At 38.3% G+C, this 18502-nt stretch overlaps 3 pseudogenes; all 3 read left to right on the top strand.

Moving 5' to 3' along the window:
* The first annotated feature begins 576 nt into the window (after positions 1–576).
* Positions 577–696, top strand: LOC138941420 (5S ribosomal RNA; annotated as a pseudogene).
* A 470-nt stretch (positions 697–1166) lies between these two features.
* On the top strand, positions 1167–1286 carry LOC138941425 (5S ribosomal RNA; annotated as a pseudogene).
* A 483-nt stretch (positions 1287–1769) lies between these two features.
* Positions 1770–1889, top strand: LOC138941419 (5S ribosomal RNA; annotated as a pseudogene).
* Positions 1890–18502: the final 16613 nt, after the last annotated feature.

The following is an 18502-nucleotide window of genomic DNA, read 5'->3' as shown; positions in this document are numbered from 1 at the left end:
TAAAGAAACTAACGTAATATTTTATTTTAAAATATGTCCATATAACATATATACACATACACATACGCACTCTACTGTTATTGTAAGAACAAAGCGAGACAGATTAAGAAATTTAAACAGGCGTTAAGTGAAGGAAGGACGCGACTAAGCAATCAGTCAATCCCGTGCCCTCGTCACAAGACGAGTAAATCTATCGATAAACACGCATTTGAAAGTTGACGGCTTTTTCTGATTCCCATCGACTTTAGTCTTACATTATTTAGATTAGCTACATAATTCGCCAAAAAAATTAGAGGAAAAGACATGTATACTCTTGATAGGAAATGTATGTTGATTTTGAAATATTTCCTCTATTATTATCAATCTTTTTTTAAAATCGGCAAAATGCGTTGCAATTTTTAATTGAAGTTTGATTTCATTTCCTTTTTCTTATTGATTATATCATAGAATATTTAATAATTATTGATTTTATTTCTAAACAATTTATTATAATTGATTTGTTAGAGAGCGAATTTAAAAAAAAGAAATGCTTTGTCAATTTTAATCAATATCATGTAATAGACAATATTTTATTTCGTCAACGGTCATATCACGTTGTAAAGTACCGGTTCTCGACCGATCACCGTAGTCAAGTAACGTTGAGCACGGTTAGTACTTAGATGGGAGACTGCTTGGGAACACCGTGTACTGTTGACGGTTACTTTTTTTGCATTTCCCTAATAGATCAATCAAATATCACATTTTTGCGGTATTATTTAAAAAAATATTTTATTTACGTTTTATTCTTTACTTTTCTAAACAATTTTGATTTGATTTTTATTTAATGAAAGTCAGATCTCAAAGTCCTATACCTGACAGGTGTTTTGACAGGTAATATTATGTCGCTTTAAAGTTTTACAGTGCAGTTTTGATATAGCTTTTTATAATTAACATTAATCGTCTTAATAAATAAAATATATTCAATTGAAATTTTAGACAAGAAATTAATACAATTCCAATTAAAACAATGTAATGCATTTGATTGTAATAGCAAATTATATATTATACAGAATTTTCTTTATAATTATTAATAACTGTGGACACTCACACAATCGTTGCGTCTTATAAAAATTTAAAAAGATATGTTATTTTTATCTGTTATAACGCAATAGAAAATATGTTTATTCGTCAACGGTCAAATCACGTTGTAAAGTACCGGTTCTCGTCCGACCACCGTAGTCAAGCAACGTTGAGCACGGTTAGTACTTAGATGGGAGACTGCTTGGGAACACCGTGTACCGTTGGCAGTTTTTTTTGCATTTCCCTAATAAATTAATCAAATATCACACTTTCGTGGTACTATTAAAAAAAAAAATTATTATTTACGTTTTATTCTGTACTTTTCTAAACGATTTTGCTTTGATTCTTATTTAATGAAAATTAGGTCTCAAGGTCCAATATCTGACAAGTGTTTTGACAGGTAATTGGTGACAGGTAATATTATGTCGCTTTAAAGTTTTACAGTGCAGTTTTGATATAGCTTTTTATAATTAACATTAATCGTCTTAATAAATAAAATATATTCAATTGAAATTTTAGACAAGAAATTGATACAATTCCAATTAAAACAATGTAATGCATTTGATTGTAATAGCAAATTATATATTATACAGAATTTTCTTTATAATTATTAATAACTGTGGACACTCACACAATCGTTGCGTCTTATAAAAATTTAAAAAGATATGTTATTTTTATTTGTTATGATATAATAGAAAATATGTTTACTCGTCAACGGTCATATCACGTTGTAAAGTACCGGTTCTCGTCCGATCACCGTAGTCAAGCAACGTTGAGCACGTTTAGTACTTAGATGGGAGACTGCTTGGGAACACCGTGTGCTGTTGACTTTGTTTTTTATTTTTTGACAGATCAATTAGACCATAATTTTGCGGATTCTCCCCAAAAGAATTCGGCAGACATGTTTTTCATCTACAAACTTTTTTGATTCTTCTTTAATAAATATTAGCTATGATAAAATATTGAGAAATTGATTTAATTTAATATGATTTTCAACGCCGTTTCTCTTATGATACTATTATTATTCCACAATTGTTTCGTATCTTTGCGACAAATCTTTTGGGAGGAGGAGGATCTACAAAGATCTCTACAAAGGATCTCTAACGCTATTAATACATAAGCGATGCGATCGATCTTATCGATTCTTCGCGGTCACTTTCCCAATGGACTTTCAACGGTTCGATATAATTCATGAAATCGCCCGGATCATTCTTTATCCCGGAATATCATCGATGTGTCCCAACGGGAATTGTTGTTCGCGATATTATACACAAATAGCATCCGAGATAAATCATCCAAGTGGGCCGGGTCGAAGCGCGATCGCGCTCGTCCATTGTGGCGATATGCCACAAGCAGCTTTGTCCGAAATTCTTCTGGTCGGCATCTGCAAGATACGTGGCTCCTCCCGATACACGCGTTGCCGAAGGGTAGTCGCCCTGCCCCATTTTCTTACGCCTCGTCCTTTCATCCCACCATTTCTCTCAACCTTTCCCCCCGTCCCCCATTCCCCGCTCGGAGATCTCGCTTTCTCTCTCTCTCTCTCTCTTTTGCGAGCGCGAATTATTGCTAAGTAACGACGACTCACCAACGACAGAGAATCCCGTAACTTTTTATTAGACCCTCGGATTATAATGTCTCTGTCATCCCTCGGGATAATTTATCGAGACAGGAGGCGCGAGGTCGTGCGCGCGTGAATTTATCGACGGGTGTTCTTGCGTTCCGTGCGGTGCCCCGCAAAGTGTCAGCGGGACACGTGTTAAATCGATTATTAGTGACTATGAAAGCGAAGATACGATCGATGCCCTTGCGCATATTACGCTGATTTTTAGTCTTTCGAAAATATAAATTATTATTATCATCGCTTATATATCGCTTATATCTACATATTTTATCATGTTTTTAAAAATTCTTCGCCCGAAAAAGTATCTTCCAGATTCTACAATGATGTTAGAATACATCTACCAAGTCGTCAAGTAAAATAATAATTTCTCTAATTCACTAGTTCTTTTTTTTTTCTTTATCCTTTAAATATTAAAATTTTAAAATCTCTTCCAGCTTTCTGTAAATCATAACTATATATATATATATATTTTTTTTTTCAAAAAAATTATATTCTGCATTATATAAACAGCATATCGCAAAAAAAAAAGATGAGATTAAAACAGCCAAGCATTTCATTCCTGGAGAAATAAAATCGCCAATAACACCCATCACTCGATTAATGAATAACGAATTGCCGTGTCGGCGGATAGACCATCACGCGAATAAGTAATAATCCGGTTAGTCTCTAGTTTCTAGCCCGTAAGGATCCAACAGATAAGATAACAAAGGAGGTAATTGACTCGGGGTTGTGCGTCGCTAATGAACCTAAAGTCGATTGCTCCTTTTACTAGGCGTGATCGTTGCGTCGACTCGGGCGAGAGCGGCGCGCATCGCGTCGGGTTAACGACATGGTATAAAGGCGATTAACGTAGAATCCATTAGACGCACGATTTGCTTTGTGAAGGATTTAAGGGGAATTGCTTTCGATCGCTAAACTCGTTGTCTCGACAAACTTCGAACTTCTAATCGAGTTTTTATTCAACCAAGTGCTCTCTCTCTCTCTCTCTCTCTCTCTCGCGACGTAACCGGGCGTGTTCGCGAAAATTAATTCTTTCTCGCTGTATTAAATCGAATTCGATCAATTCAATCTGCCCTGTTTCGGTCTATGAGACTGTGACATTTACAATTTTGTCAAATTTTTGTTTGAATATTCTATAAAATGTCCGTTTTGCGGATCCATTCCTATACTCGTAACGTTTTTTTTTTTTTTCGAGAAAAAATAATCCTGTAAAAACCTATAGTATTTTCAAAATTCCAATCGCACGAATGACGAATACCCGGTATTTTGGGAAAACCGCTCGATGAGTATTAGAGAAGTAGAAGAATATCTGGATATAGTGGCAAGTTTGCCGTAGTGTTTGCTCTCGTCCCTCTTCTCTTCGAGAGAAGATGTTTATTTATCCACGCCCGAATTGACCATCGACAGCTCGGCGCAACGCTACAAATCGATTCCTCCGCATGCTTTCACTCCTCCCCAAAAACCTCGCGAAAACAAAACGGGCCGCATCTTTCTTCGTCCTCGCATCGGCGCGATTGAATAGAATTTACGAGAGTGCGATCACTTTGCCGTACAGATAGCGATCTTCGAGATCGCGAGAAAGAGCTTCCGCAGCGATACATTAGAAAGATTGCTCTATATTTATTATTGATCCGCTATATATAGGGAAGCGAAATAAATAACGGCGATAAAATCGCGTAGAGTTTCTTAATCGCGACGATGCACACGGTAGCTCTATTAGGGATATTGAAATAACGATTAATATTTATGAAGTTTGGGCAAAGTTATAATGATTAAAAAAAGTCATCTTCATTTTTTAAATGGGATTTTAAATAATTTTTTTTTCTTTTTTTACAAAATTCTTTATCCCTAACATTTTTAAGTTGCAAAAGTATAAAAGTAAAATCATTAATAAATCAATAATTAAATGAGATAGCTCATAATTTTATTTCATATATTTTGACCAAAAATATTGTATAAAATATCTTGCGTAAAGTATTAATTATATTTTTATATAACTTTATCATAATATTTGTACACATAGGAAAAATGAATTGATTAATATAAAATTATATAATCGCAAATTTAATTGCACGTTGCGCGTGCAACGCTGAATTTGTATAAAGATAGAATTATTAATTTCATTTATTCTACGAGACATTTAACAAAGATTTTAGTAAAAGAGTAAACATAATATATTTATATTTTATCACAATATTTTAAAATAGATTATAGAATATTGCGTAATCATTAATTTTTCGACGATTCTACTTTAAGATATAAACGATTAAAGAATTTATACACACACACACACACACACACATGCACACTCACACAGCATATTTATAAAGAAATTTACATAGTTCTGTTTAAAAAAATTAATGTAATCTTGCAATTATCTAGTATATCTTTTTTTACCTATCTAAAAATTATATTTTTTATATTTTATTTATTTTATTTCCATTTTTATTATATATATTAAATAATTTCTCTCTCAAAATACTATAAAATACTATGAAAAAAAAAAATGATCAAATTTAATTTAATTTCTAAAAGATTGAACGTCATTGATTACATAATTTGATATAACATTATAAAAGTATGTATTCGAAAATTTTGGCAAAACTGAAAAGAGAGTGCCTTTAGAGCCTTATTAATTTCTTAATTTGAAAAGAGAAAAGGGAGCAAATTATTCTTGTTTCCATTCTTTAAAAACGCGACAACGCAACTTATTCGAGACTTATTAATCGCGCGAAACAAAGGTTCTGCGAAAGTACCCGATGGCCGGCACGCGACGCACGTCCCATTGTATGTTTGGGGGCCTGGGGATTATCTGCGATAATCTCGGGACTCGTTGATGGGACGAACAGCTGCGTGCTAAATCCCGAAGGCGCATCTTTCGATATTTCCGGCGACGCGATGAGATGTTTCTCCGGGAGGAGACCGTCTGACGTTTGTCTCTCGCGCGCGCGTTCCTAAGAGCCCCCTAATGAGGCTGCGGCATGTCAGCCTGCTTAGAGACAGGTATCTGCAAGAAAGGAGGAGGATCTCGACGGCCCAAGTGCGGCTGGCACGCGAACTATGTCAACCAAGTCCTCCCGTTCAACTACCCGTTGTAGCCTGCATCGTCCGCGTAGGTGGAATCTTGCTCGCAAGTACGCCGATTATAAGGAGGGGAATAATGAGAGTAAAATATGAAGAGAATTAACGAGAATAATGAATGTATAATAATATCGTTTAACGATAATAAATAAGAAACATTTGAAGAGAGAGAATAAAAAAATGATTTGTGCGCATTGTCATAAAATTGTTAACGATCAGATTATAATTTTATCGCAATCTTGTATGCAAAAGATCGGGAGAAAAAAGCTCAAAGTTTCATGACAGTGGTTTATCCGCCACTTCAATCAAATTTGCTCTCACCCCGTAATTATACTTTTTTTATACCATATATGAGGAGTTTATTTTCAGATTATTATTATTATATTTGCATACGAGAGATATTCGCAACAGCTCACGACTCATGTATAATAATCCGTTAGAGTCTAGCTACTTTACTGCAGTATTACGCAGAGAAATTAAACGCACGGCGGTATGTTTCACGCACACCTGCGTTCCGGAATATTAACCCTTCGCACCACCTCTCGTCCCGTTTAAACTAACGTTTTGCGCATCCCCGTAACGATTTTCAACTGCAAAATATTAGCAAGATAAATGCCGTAACGACGTGTGTTAAATAATACTTAAGCGGAATAATATTATGACTTTATGCCAAAATATAAATTTCGATTTATCAAACACAAATCAAAATATATCCTCTTTTCAGAAAAAAATAAATAATTGAGGCAAATCAGGGTGCACGATTGGTGATAGTAATATTTAATATGTCAATATAGCGTCTATCAAACTAGCATCATGATGAATATTATCTTATTTAAAAACGACGTAATAAGTATCTGTGTCTTTTTAAGCGCTCGAACTTTAAATGAGACGTTCAAAGTTGAAAATTCAGGATTAAAGAGATCGTTATTATTATAAAAACCGCGACCCGGGGATATAATAAACCACCCGTGCCAATCCTTTCTCGGATGCATCTCCCGATGCATTCGAGACTTACAAAGAGTTAACAATTAATTCTAAATTGATTTGGCAAGAAACTTTCGAACGTTTTCCGTCAAGCTTCTCCAAGTTCGCAAAAATGATAGAGAACGGCTTATAATTCTTCGCTAGAAGCTATCGCGGTAAATTGGGCCAACAAGGAGACAAGTCGAAAGTTGCCAGCGACTTAACCGACGAACCTGACTCGCAGGTAAGACGAAGGCTAACGATGCGCCATGCATTTTCCTGGCGTATTTACCGCAAAATGCGACGGAAACGAGGGCGGGAGGGACGATTTGCTCGACCGTAACCAGGGACAGGGTACTAACGGGAGAGGATGGGAGAGAGAGCGCGAAAGTTTTCGTCGTTTCGACGCCGGTTGCAACGAGGTCAGATATTAAAACGACTCCCCCGTCATCCCCCACGCGCATCGTCCCCATCGAAAAATAGACGCGTATGCGAAATCGACGATACGTCGGAGAATCGTGGAGATTATGCGGGGACTATGCGAAGTCTCTGAGCAGCCGAATCGCGACTCTTGTTTCTTAGGATAAAGGACCTCTCCATTCTCTTCCCCTCTGTCTCTCTACGAGTCATGCTCTTTCCTCTTTCCTTTAGTCGCGCTTCCCTCGACTCCGGAACATCCAATTTCTCGAAGAAGTTTACGGCGTAGCAAGCGTGGGAAAATTGCCCGTTATATATTAAAGACTTCCTCGGAATGGTAAACAGAGCGACTTTTCTCGTGTTGGGGTGAAGGGGGGATGGGGAGAGCGGGGGAGAGAGCGAAACGCAAGGACGAGAGATTATGCGACAGTCTTCTCTTGCCGGGAGAAGATTATCAGATGTGTTTCTCCTACTCGCGATACCTTATTGCTCCGCGTCCTTCCTTTGAGAACGCGTCGCGACCCCTTGCAAAGACTGTCTAATTTTCCGACCCCTTCTCTGACGTGCCCTGTCAACAGTATTTTCCCCTTGGTGGCTCGAGTCGGCAAACTTTCCAACGAAGAGGACGACATTGAGCTAATACGTATGAAAGGATCCGATTGCTGTTGGTGTGTTTCGAAAATATTTTCGAGAGCACAAGCGACGAAAGCGCTGCAAACTAACAGGATGTGTATAGTGTTTCCGTTAACATATGCATTCGTTAGTCCATTTCGCAATAATATTTTCTTAATAAAAATTTGATTGAACGCCAATTGTTTGTGGCGTGTCTATACAAACAATCGCTCGAAAAGACAACAAAGTCCCGTCAATTCAATTATACAATCGCGCGCACTTCAATCATAGATATTTTGAATATATTTCTCGAGATAAATTAATAAATTATTTTCTAAGACGAATAACTTTGGTAGCTACAATTAGCGGTACCACAACAATCAAACGTTATCGTGAAACTCCGCTTAGATTTTTCAGTTATTCTCGAACGCGATGTTTCTTGCGAATCAAAGTGCTCTCCCTCAGAATACATTTCTCAGCGTTTTTTTTTTTTCGCGCGGATAGTCACAATTGCAGGAAATTGTATCGAAGACGAAGAAAACTTGTCGATGGGAAGCGGCGCGTTTTTCACCTTTCGCAGGCAACCGGGAAAGTGTTTCCAGCTCTTTCAGGGGGTATCCTGCTCGCAGCGGTACTCGACGGTAAATACCGGACGTTAATGAGGGTTTTCGCGTTTTCGCCCTCGGCTGCCTCGTTTTTCAGCGATTTCTTCGTTAGAGCCGAGGCGCTATTAACTTCGTCACGGGACACGCGGGTCCATTTTCTATCCGGCACGACGTTGATCGATCGCCGACGAATTTCGCGGAGCGCGAGAAAGCGCGAAGAAGCGAGAACTTACATCGATACGAGGCGAGAAACGAGCTTCGAATGTACCGATTCGACTTTCACGAGTTTCTACTTTTATGTATTACACGTTTGATAGCGATAAGATCGACGACGTGAACGATTACGAATTTATTAATCAACGGATGCGCATGTTAACAAATAAGATTTGGGAATTTCGAAAGAAAGAAAATGCCCGAGAGCTTTCAACACCTACCACCACAATTTCTCGACAAAGATTGATCTCTATCATTCGCTTAACTTGTCGATACATCTATAGACATATACAGTACTTCGGTAACTATATTAAAAAATTAAAATTATAGAAGAGAAAAATTAAAGGAAAATTTTTATCGAACAAATAACATTATATTTCATTTTAAATGCAATTTTGCTCGGTTCATAGTTTGTTCGACACTAATTGTAAGATCATTGCGTTTATTGCGAAATATTAGGTGTACAACTTTGCTTCCGCCGTTTTTTTTTCCCCGAAATTCGAGGCTTTATTGTAAAAAACTGGTTATACATTTATGATTCAAAGTATTGTCCACTCCCAATGATCGTGCCAATTCTTTTTGACTTTGACTCGAGTCTTCATTAAGTAATGCCTCCAATTCTCCATCTTCGAAAACCTTCTCTCTTCCACCGCTATGCCGGTCTTCGACGTGAAAATCACCGTTCTTGAAGCGTTGAAACCACTCACGACACGTTCTTTCGCTAATAGCGGCTTCGCCATAAGTATTTGAGAGCATTCGATGAGCCTCAGCCGCAGATTTCTTCATATTGAAGCAGAAAATTAAAACCTCCCGCGAATGACGAGAATTTGGCTCGTAAACTGACATTTTCAATCGAGAATAACTTTATGATGCGGACACAAATCGACTAATGTTTCTATGGGGTTATGTTGACAGATGCCCAAGTTCATCGCATGACGTCTATGATCTATTTATCTCGACCACTACTTACCGCTAGAGCCATCTATAGGAAAACAGCGGAAGCAAAGTTGTACACCTAATATAAAGCAAAATGAGGTAATTATATTTATCGTTGAATATGCGATGTAGGCGCAAATCTGATCGTAACGCTAATACATCTCGCGTTTTCTCGCTTCCCTCAGACTTAGAGCGAGCCATTTAATTCTATTACTGTAGCAATAATCCTTGTCCGCGAGATACGTCTTTGACGCGTATCTCAGATCAAAATATTAGCTGCCTCCAATACAACAGGGATACTAGAGAAGGCTCCACGAGCATTCACGTTTATAATATCAGAGTCGCATAGATGCACATAAATATATATATGTATGTATAAAAGCAAAATGCTAGACGAGCCGGCAGCTCGGAGCATTGATGTCAGAATGATGATGAGGGTCGGAAAAGCTCGTGGCGTCCTGAGAATCCTGAAGGAAGCCGCGACGACGACGACGACGACGACGACGATTGACGACGACGATGTTGCAAAAGTGCCAGGCAAAATGGAGGCAAACAAACGGAGAAAACTGAGAAATCCCGACGCTGACATGCGCGATATCGAGGAATCATACACCATCACGGATTCGTCGCTTCTACGGCGATCCATCCGTGACGATCCGACGAAAAAGGATTCTTTCTCCTTTTTCGATCGCGTCTATAAAATATCGTTTGCATGATAAAATAAAACCCGGTTATCGGTGCTTGTCGACAGAGGTGAATTTGCGTCGATATAGGAAGAAGAGAGAGCAGTTGATTTTTTATCGCAGTGACTCTAATTGAGAATAAATCTGCAGGATAAAACTATGAATGTAGTTTCATCCTTCTTTTAGATCTTCTAGAAGATTGAAATATATTCGTATACATTTACACTTTAATAAATCAAATTCTATAATGTACTGAAAAAATCATATTTTCTCCATTTATAAATTTTCTATTTATAAATAGTAGCAGAAAATAAATTCCCCAAATTTATTAAAGAAAACATTTATATTGCTTCTAAAATCACAAAGATTTTCGATATATCGTAACGAGAACGATTAATTCGATGCCGATAAGTCTAACTAATTTTTTCGGTGCATAGAATTAACGGACCATCGACGCGTCCGCTAATTATCCTGCCACGGACGGAACACAAGCTGTGTGCAAAAAGGACATCATTTCGTACGCCGATCGCATCGCATATAATGGCGATGGCCGACTCGTAGTCACGTAATCGCGATCAGTTCCATCGAGTGGGAGCCGCGGGCGATAAATCCTTTCGCAAAAAAACGAAACACGCGACACGACCCCGGGTCCGTCCTTGCCGGGGTGGAACCCGCGACAGGGGGTGGTGGCACGGGACGAGAGAGCATCGGTGTACAGGAATACATAATATGAATATAATAATTTATGGTGTATCGGGAGACATCAGCGCAAGATGTTACCCAGCCAGCGAGCGACCCTTTCGCCGTTTTCCACGGCCACCCTTCTCTCGCTTGATCGTATTACGGGCGGAAAAGCCCTATCTCCTCTTCATCCCGTCCCCCTATCCCGCCCCCCTGTCACCCGCTCGCCGCACGAGGCTCTCTCGTCTCTACATTATCTACGCACTCCATACGTAATACCGTTGAAACAGCTCGCGCTGACGCTTTCGAGACTAATGCGTCTTGTCTCTCCGCTGGTCTTCGGAACGGTTGGCTGCAAGTTGCTCGGAGAGATATTCGGAGGAGGGGGAGGGGGACCGAATAGAGACAAAGGGCTGGGAATTGAAAGGGAAATATTTTGTAGCGTTTTGACAGTCTTCGTTCATATTCTCCTCGTTTCTTCATCATGAATAAACAAGCTCTTCGATCTAGTATTACCTGTTGTATTTATTACGAAAATAATATCAAAGTTTCCTATCGCGCATTCAGCAAGCGGCGACTCTGAATTTCTGAAAGTATCTCGAGACGGTTTCTCCGCGTGTAACGTCTCGCATCGAATTGATCGACAATATTCATCCAAGTGTACACACCCTATATATCTTTCTCGCACGTGGCTGAATGGCTCGCCGGTAAGGACTGATCAATCGCCAGGAACACGGTAAGGCGAGATAGAAACGTGAAATATTATTATAGCTGGAGCGAGAAGGTGCGGGGGGGGGGGGGGGGGGGGATGGTATCGGTAACGAAAAGAAAAAAGGAAAATGATTTTGAGAAAAAGTGATGGAGATAACACATTGTTATCTTCATCGAAGAAAAATATTTTTAATACGTATTATAAAATTTTGTAAATTAAAAAAGCTATAAACAAAAAAAAAAAGAATAGTCCTAAACGTGATAAAAGTATCCTCAAGACTATAAAAATTTGTCAAATCTGCGAAATGAAAAGAATGGAAATATTTGAATCTTATTGTTAGTATATTGTTTATATAATAAAAATATTTTTAATATTATAAAAAAAAAAACATTCGTTAAAACTGTGCGAATTAAACAAGTAAACATACAAACAATTTTGATTTATATATCAAATTCGTGGTATAATTATGTGACATTTTGTCAACCTTTTTTTTTTTTTTTGAGCCTGAAACGAAATTTCTCTCTCGTAAAAATGACGGCGTGCGAAGGTATCGGGAGATTTTATTCTCGATATTGTGGTGCAAAAATTTCATCAGCCAACGGACTTTTTTCGTACGGGCGGAAGAAACGACATAGGTCATGGACGCGACCGCCGGCGTCGCATCCATGTATACGCGTACACGCGTGTGTAAAGTGCACCCGGAATTAATTACGCGGCGTCGCGCGAGCTAATTTGCGTATCACGAAATTAAAAAGTTTCGCGGCTTTAATTCCGACTGGCCGCGGTCCGAATGAATTCTAATTTTCGCGCGAATGCGACGCTCGTTTTACGGATCGATCGCAGCTTCTCGTATTCCTGCGTCCTCGCTTAAAAAATAATCGTGCTTTCATTTTATTTCCGTTCCATTGTTGTTCTTCGACCGAAATCATTCATATTTCAAAACATCGTTCATTTTCTCCTGAAACACACGTTAATTTCACGTGCGCAGTTTTTTGTCGAATAAATCGTGCAATAATGCTTAATTGCGAGAAAAAGATATTCGTAGCTGATCCAACTGATTCCAAATTGATCCTGAACCGGAGATCCACAACGAGAGATCAGCACTCTAATAAAGCTACGTCGTCGTAGCTACTCTTTTTTTTTCAGATGTATTCATTCGAATTTCTCTTCCGTATTAATACGTCACGCACCCCTCCTGAACAGAGATTCGATGCCGTTCGCGCGAATAGAAGAGTATGACGCGCGCGCGTTCGTATAATGCGCCAATTTAATCTCCACGTGATCGAACACTTTTCATCACTCGCTCACTCGATCCACGATACACGTCGAGAATATACGCGGATAATCATAAAGCACTTTGCCCCCTACGCCTTTATCGACCATAAATATACGCAGCTGGAGCCAGCTTTTCAATGTTAAGCGAAAGAAATATACATTTTGACAATTTCATTGATTCGTATGCGTTATTGTGGCATCGCTATTACTAGACAATAATCAATATCATTTTGCAGTTGGAGATTGGAAGAGAAAATATATGTGTTTAGAATGTATAAAAAAAAATATATATTTCACATATAAAGATATTTCAATTTTTTCTTTTTTTTTTAATACAAGAGACATATAATTTAAATTATTATTTGCAATTAATTAAAAATAAATATCTCCGTGTTTATTACTATACATATATGTTGCCGTTACTCACTTTCTCAGCTCTCTCGCACATGAGAAAATTTTTTTCGCCGTAATCTTTTCTCCCCTTCGACAATCGATCGATGGTATACGCCATTTCTTTCGCAGTCATACTTCAAGCCTGCTGACTCGCTTTTATTTTCCATATCGCTAGACGCGACGCATTTTCCGCCGTAGAAAGGCGACGGCTGCTTTATTTCGCCTCTCTTTCCACGCGGCATTATTGCGGCTGGTAATGCACGTAGAGGGGATGGGGGTTGGGAAAGGATTGCGTGGACCGGAAAACACGAATTTCCCACCTTCGGTGGCGTCCGCGCCGAACGAGAAGTGCCAAAGTAACGATTTTTACATTCAATCCCGGTGAGTTTGAGCGACCGATTTCCGCGACCGGTTTCCATTTGCATGCCGTCGCAATTTTCTCGTATTTTCGCGCATTTGCATGTGCACGAATATGTTACCTTAAACGCATAATTTTGACTGATGTAAGGGAAAGACATGAAAACCTTTTGGCCGACACGCATCGTTCTTGAATCTAGCTTTTAGCTAAAAGTTTAAAGGAAAAATTTATACCGACAAATATTCACACTTATCAGATTCCATACTCATCACAATTTTGATGATACTAATCTATTTTGATAATTTGTCTCTCTCTTAAACACAGAGGATAATAAACATCTCGAAAATTTATTCCCAAAACCGATATTTACTGATAATTACAGAAACATGGAATGTAAAAATCATGATGGAAAGAATTGAAATAAAATAGATTAAAAAATCTTCATGAAATTATGCTCTTATCTTATCTTATATATATATATATTGCTTATTATTATCTATTATCTTTCGCGATTATTTGTTTACAAACATGTTAGACTTAATTGGAAAAATTGAAACTAATTTTACTCTTTATCTTTCGGTCTTGCCGAGCGTTTGCGTGTGTGCATAATTCATTTAATTTCAATTAAATTCTTCATGTGATATATTTTTTTTACTTAAAAGAATTTCAAGAGAGATTTATAATAAAATTCTACTCTGTATTACTTACTTTTGCACATGAAAATATCCCACCGCAATGCAAACTGTTCGAATTACGGCATTGATAAGCGGATGAAAGTAAAAAAGCGAGAGAGAGAGAGAGAGGGAGAGAGAGGCGATTAATACGGTCACGTGGACAAGGGTATTATTCGAGGGGTTTGAGATGTGAAAGAGACGGAAGAATGCCAAACGTCCAGGAGTAAAATGAGAGAATGGGAAAGCAGCCGTCATATTTCTCAGTGGACGAACAATAGCGCCCTTAAACGATCGTCGTTTTGCGCGCGTGAATATACATATATACACACACACATATATATATATTCAAAAAATCGCCACGGCAGGACTCAAGGCAACCCCGAACGAAGGAGATAGGCCCAAAAAGGATAGAGGGGTGGGGAGGGAGAGAGAAGGAGGAGGTTAATCCGTCAATGGTATCTAATGGCCGAATTCTACGGACAGAAAAGCGGCCGTTTAAGCAAGCGCTTGTCATTGTCGCCCGGAATAAATTTAGCGTGAAAATGGCGAGGACTCCGCAAACTCTCTCATTGTGCGTTTTGTGATCGCGAGATGCGATTTGTGCCGGGCGTTCGTCGTTCGTCAAAAAGGGGTGCGTCCGGATACTTCACGGCTTACGCGGATTTGTTAATGGCCCTTTTATGACGGGAGAAAGCGCTTTAAGACTTCCGGACCCATTCGAAATTTCTTGACGAGACTTCATCCATCCCGACAGAAGCTTCTTGGCAATCATGAACTTGGCAAAAGTGAGAAAGTCGAAGAACTTAAAATGCATTATCGTATTCCCACAATTCTTTATCGCGTTAGTTAACGTAATTAATATTTATATTATTTAAGGCGAGAAATTACATCGAAGCTATACAGGGAGTAGGAGGAGAACGGATCAAAGAGATATAATCGTTGCTGTAATGATATTGAAATTATTTCCAATGTGAAATAAAGATTCTCTGATTAAAATAGTAAAATAGTAATTAAAAATAGTAATTAAATTAATAAAATAGTAATTAAAATTTTACAGAGAAATTGTTTCTAAGTAACACAGAAAATGTAAATAATGAGAGATTTTTTTAGATATGAAAGTGATTTACGATTTGAAACACGTTTCTTTCCATTCTCTATCTTTTTTAAAAAGGCTGATTCTCTTTATTTAATTTCAAATTAATATATATCCACACACACATACTATATATATATATATATATATATATATATATATATATATATATATACACGAAATAAAATTATTATTGCCATTAAAATTATTTGTCAAATAATTTTTTATAATTTTGTCCTCAACAGTTTTACTTCTCTATAGTTTGATTCGCGTTTCGTGCACCTGAAATATTTGTATAATAGTAAGATATCACGAAAAATTAATTTCAAAGCAAAGTGTAAATTTTTCAGTCATGCCGAGTTCTGACCTCTTTGCACATGTACATTTGCGATTGTAATTGGGAAGAATCTCGATTTTTAAAAGCCGCATCACGCCGGTCGCGCACCCGTTAAAAAGCAACGTCGATAAATACACAATGTAGAGATTATTTAAATATACGAGCTCCGTCAGTATCGGTTTTTCGAAACGAGCGAGCGTCGCGTTTTCGATTGCGCGTTCTCAACATTTCTCCCGACTATATTCCCCCGTCGTTCCCCGACAACGAATATATACGGAAAGATCGGTCAATATATTTCAGCAGGCACAGGCGAGTACACTGTCGATACTCGCTATCATCGATATTTAAACCAAGTCCGCCCACTATTTTCAATGGCAAATATTTACGCCGACTATCCGCAAAAGTTTCTGGATTATATGCCGACCTTAAAAGCGGAAGTTCCATTTCACGTCAAAGCTGACAATACGCAACGCGTCTCTCTTCAATATCGAATACAAATATCGATAGTTTTCGAACAAGTCGAAGTCTACTATATCCGAGTTAACCGTTACATTGAGGGACAGAAAAATAAGTACAAATAAGTTTCCGCCGTTTGACAAAAGTTGGCGCCACCAGTAAGTTATGGTTAAAATTGTCAGATTGGACATCAGTCAATAACATAATCTTAAAATATTAATGATTTTTTATCAGTATAATATATTCTTTTGTGTGCGAAAATGTCGAGTTTTGAGCCGAATAAGCGTCATTTGCGGCAACTTTTGATTTACTTCTACAATTTGAAGAAATCTGCAGCTAAGGGCGTATCGATTGCTTGTAGAAGCATATGGTGAGGCTGCCTTAAGTGAGAGAAGTTGTCGTGAGTGGTTTCAAAAGTTTAAGAACGGTGAATTTGACATCGAAGACAAAGAACTTAGCGGAAGGCCGAAAGTGTACGAAGACGCGGAATTGGAAGCATTATTGGATCTTATATATTTGTACACCTAATAAAATTTTGCATCTTACATATGGAAAAATTTTAGTGAATTTCCTTTATATATTTTAACAAAATATTTATTTGAATATTTATTCGCGTGCGATATAAGTAATTTACATTGATAATACAATAAAATGCGGTATGGAGAAGGGCACCTGATCAATTGGGCAAAAAGAATAACTGAATTGAGGTCGACCGTCCTGCATCCCGTGTTCCTGTTTATTAACCATGTTTATTATTTACGGTTTTATTTTATAACGAAGAGAAAATTGTGTGTGTATTTCTCGAAAAATGGCAATTTTCGAATCGCGAACGCGGAGCGGCGATGCGCGACACGTACCATATATGTGCCATTGACATACATACGTAATTTCATTAGAAGCCGCGTCGAATCGACAACGCGAGCGAGCGCTCCATTTCCTGTTTGTTTCCGGGCAATCCGGGGAATGATTAAACATTTTGTTCGGGTCGGCCGGCAAACGGTAATTCTCATTGTGTGTACGAGAGCTCGCGCGCCATCCGTTTTATATTACGTGATAATTGACAATGGCTGGTCGCGGTAAAAACGCGCCGGCAATAAACTCTAATCAAAGTCGGTTTGCGCGAATTTCACGCCACGAGGAACATTCAATATCTCGCGCACGCGCGAGTCAGTCGTGCTAATTACAGTCGGCGTAATTACGCGGGATATACAACGTACACAAAGCATGCCCGTTACGCTTGGATTCGAATGATAACGTTATAGTAATCGTGAAATAACGGTTCCGCTATTCAGATTCCGCATCAATCGAATTACATTCCTAATGATGAACGGTTATCGTGCCGAAATAACGCATCGCTCGATAGATCGTTTTCACTAAATATACGCAAGACGCATATAAGATTTAACATGATTTAAATAACAATATATAATAATAAAACGAAGTATTATATCTGGTCACATTATTCTACTCGTAAATTTCTAAATTTATTTTGTTTAATATCTTTAGCACTATTTAATCTGTAGTTTTCGATTGATTCTTCTCAATTTTTTTCATCGGCTATTAAAAAATTCAGTATATAATGAAAAAATTAATTTTTTTTAATATAAAAAAAAAAGATTCGAAACAATATTATCGAAACTTCGATGGAATCCGATAAAGGAAAAAGGTGCCTAGTTGTCTAGTAAATTTTCGCGGATATAAATTTTTGTATTGATTTTTCAATTAGAAGATGGAGAGCTGTCGAAAACAAAAGAATATGACAGGTTTTAGTTGCCTTCCCTCTACTAATAATTTCTCTGCGATGACTTTACGCACCTTCGACCTTCCTGCAAAAGATGCCTCGCGAATTTCGCGAGCCTTTCCTCGCTAGAAATCGTAATTATTATTAACGTCGTTAGCGCTGAAAGGAAGAGACCTTCGTATAGGAGTGAAGAGGAAAGGCGCGACGAGAGGGACGAGTTGAAGGTTGTGGACGAAAATTTCAGGGACACCCACTCGGGCGCGGGTTAAACGCTCTCACCCTTTGGCCCTTTGTGCTCGGTGACAAAATTTAACGCTCTTCTCATAGGCGCGCCATTAAACCTGCTGGAAGGGACGAAGGCGGGAGGTTAAAACCGAATTCCCCTTTCCCTCTCCTTCGGCCCTTTTTGCCACCCCGTCGACCTTGTCGCGACGAAAGCCGCCAATTTAGACGCGCGGCGAGGGCGAATTCTCGAGAACGCGGGAAATCTTGCGGGACGTAATGGAAAATGTATGCGATAGAGAAAGAGAGAGAGAGAGAGAGAGAGAAAACAAATATGTGCTTGCCGGGTAGAGAGGAGCAGGGGGTAAAA

This window comes from Polyergus mexicanus, unplaced genomic scaffold (assembly GCF_030449975.1).
Source record: "Polyergus mexicanus isolate NDT 795.1 unplaced genomic scaffold, iyPolMexi1.0 SCAF_18, whole genome shotgun sequence".
NCBI lineage: Eukaryota > Metazoa > Arthropoda > Insecta > Hymenoptera > Formicidae > Polyergus > Polyergus mexicanus.
The sequence above is the reverse complement of the archived record's forward strand: the minus strand, read 5'-3'. Positions and strand labels throughout refer to the sequence as shown.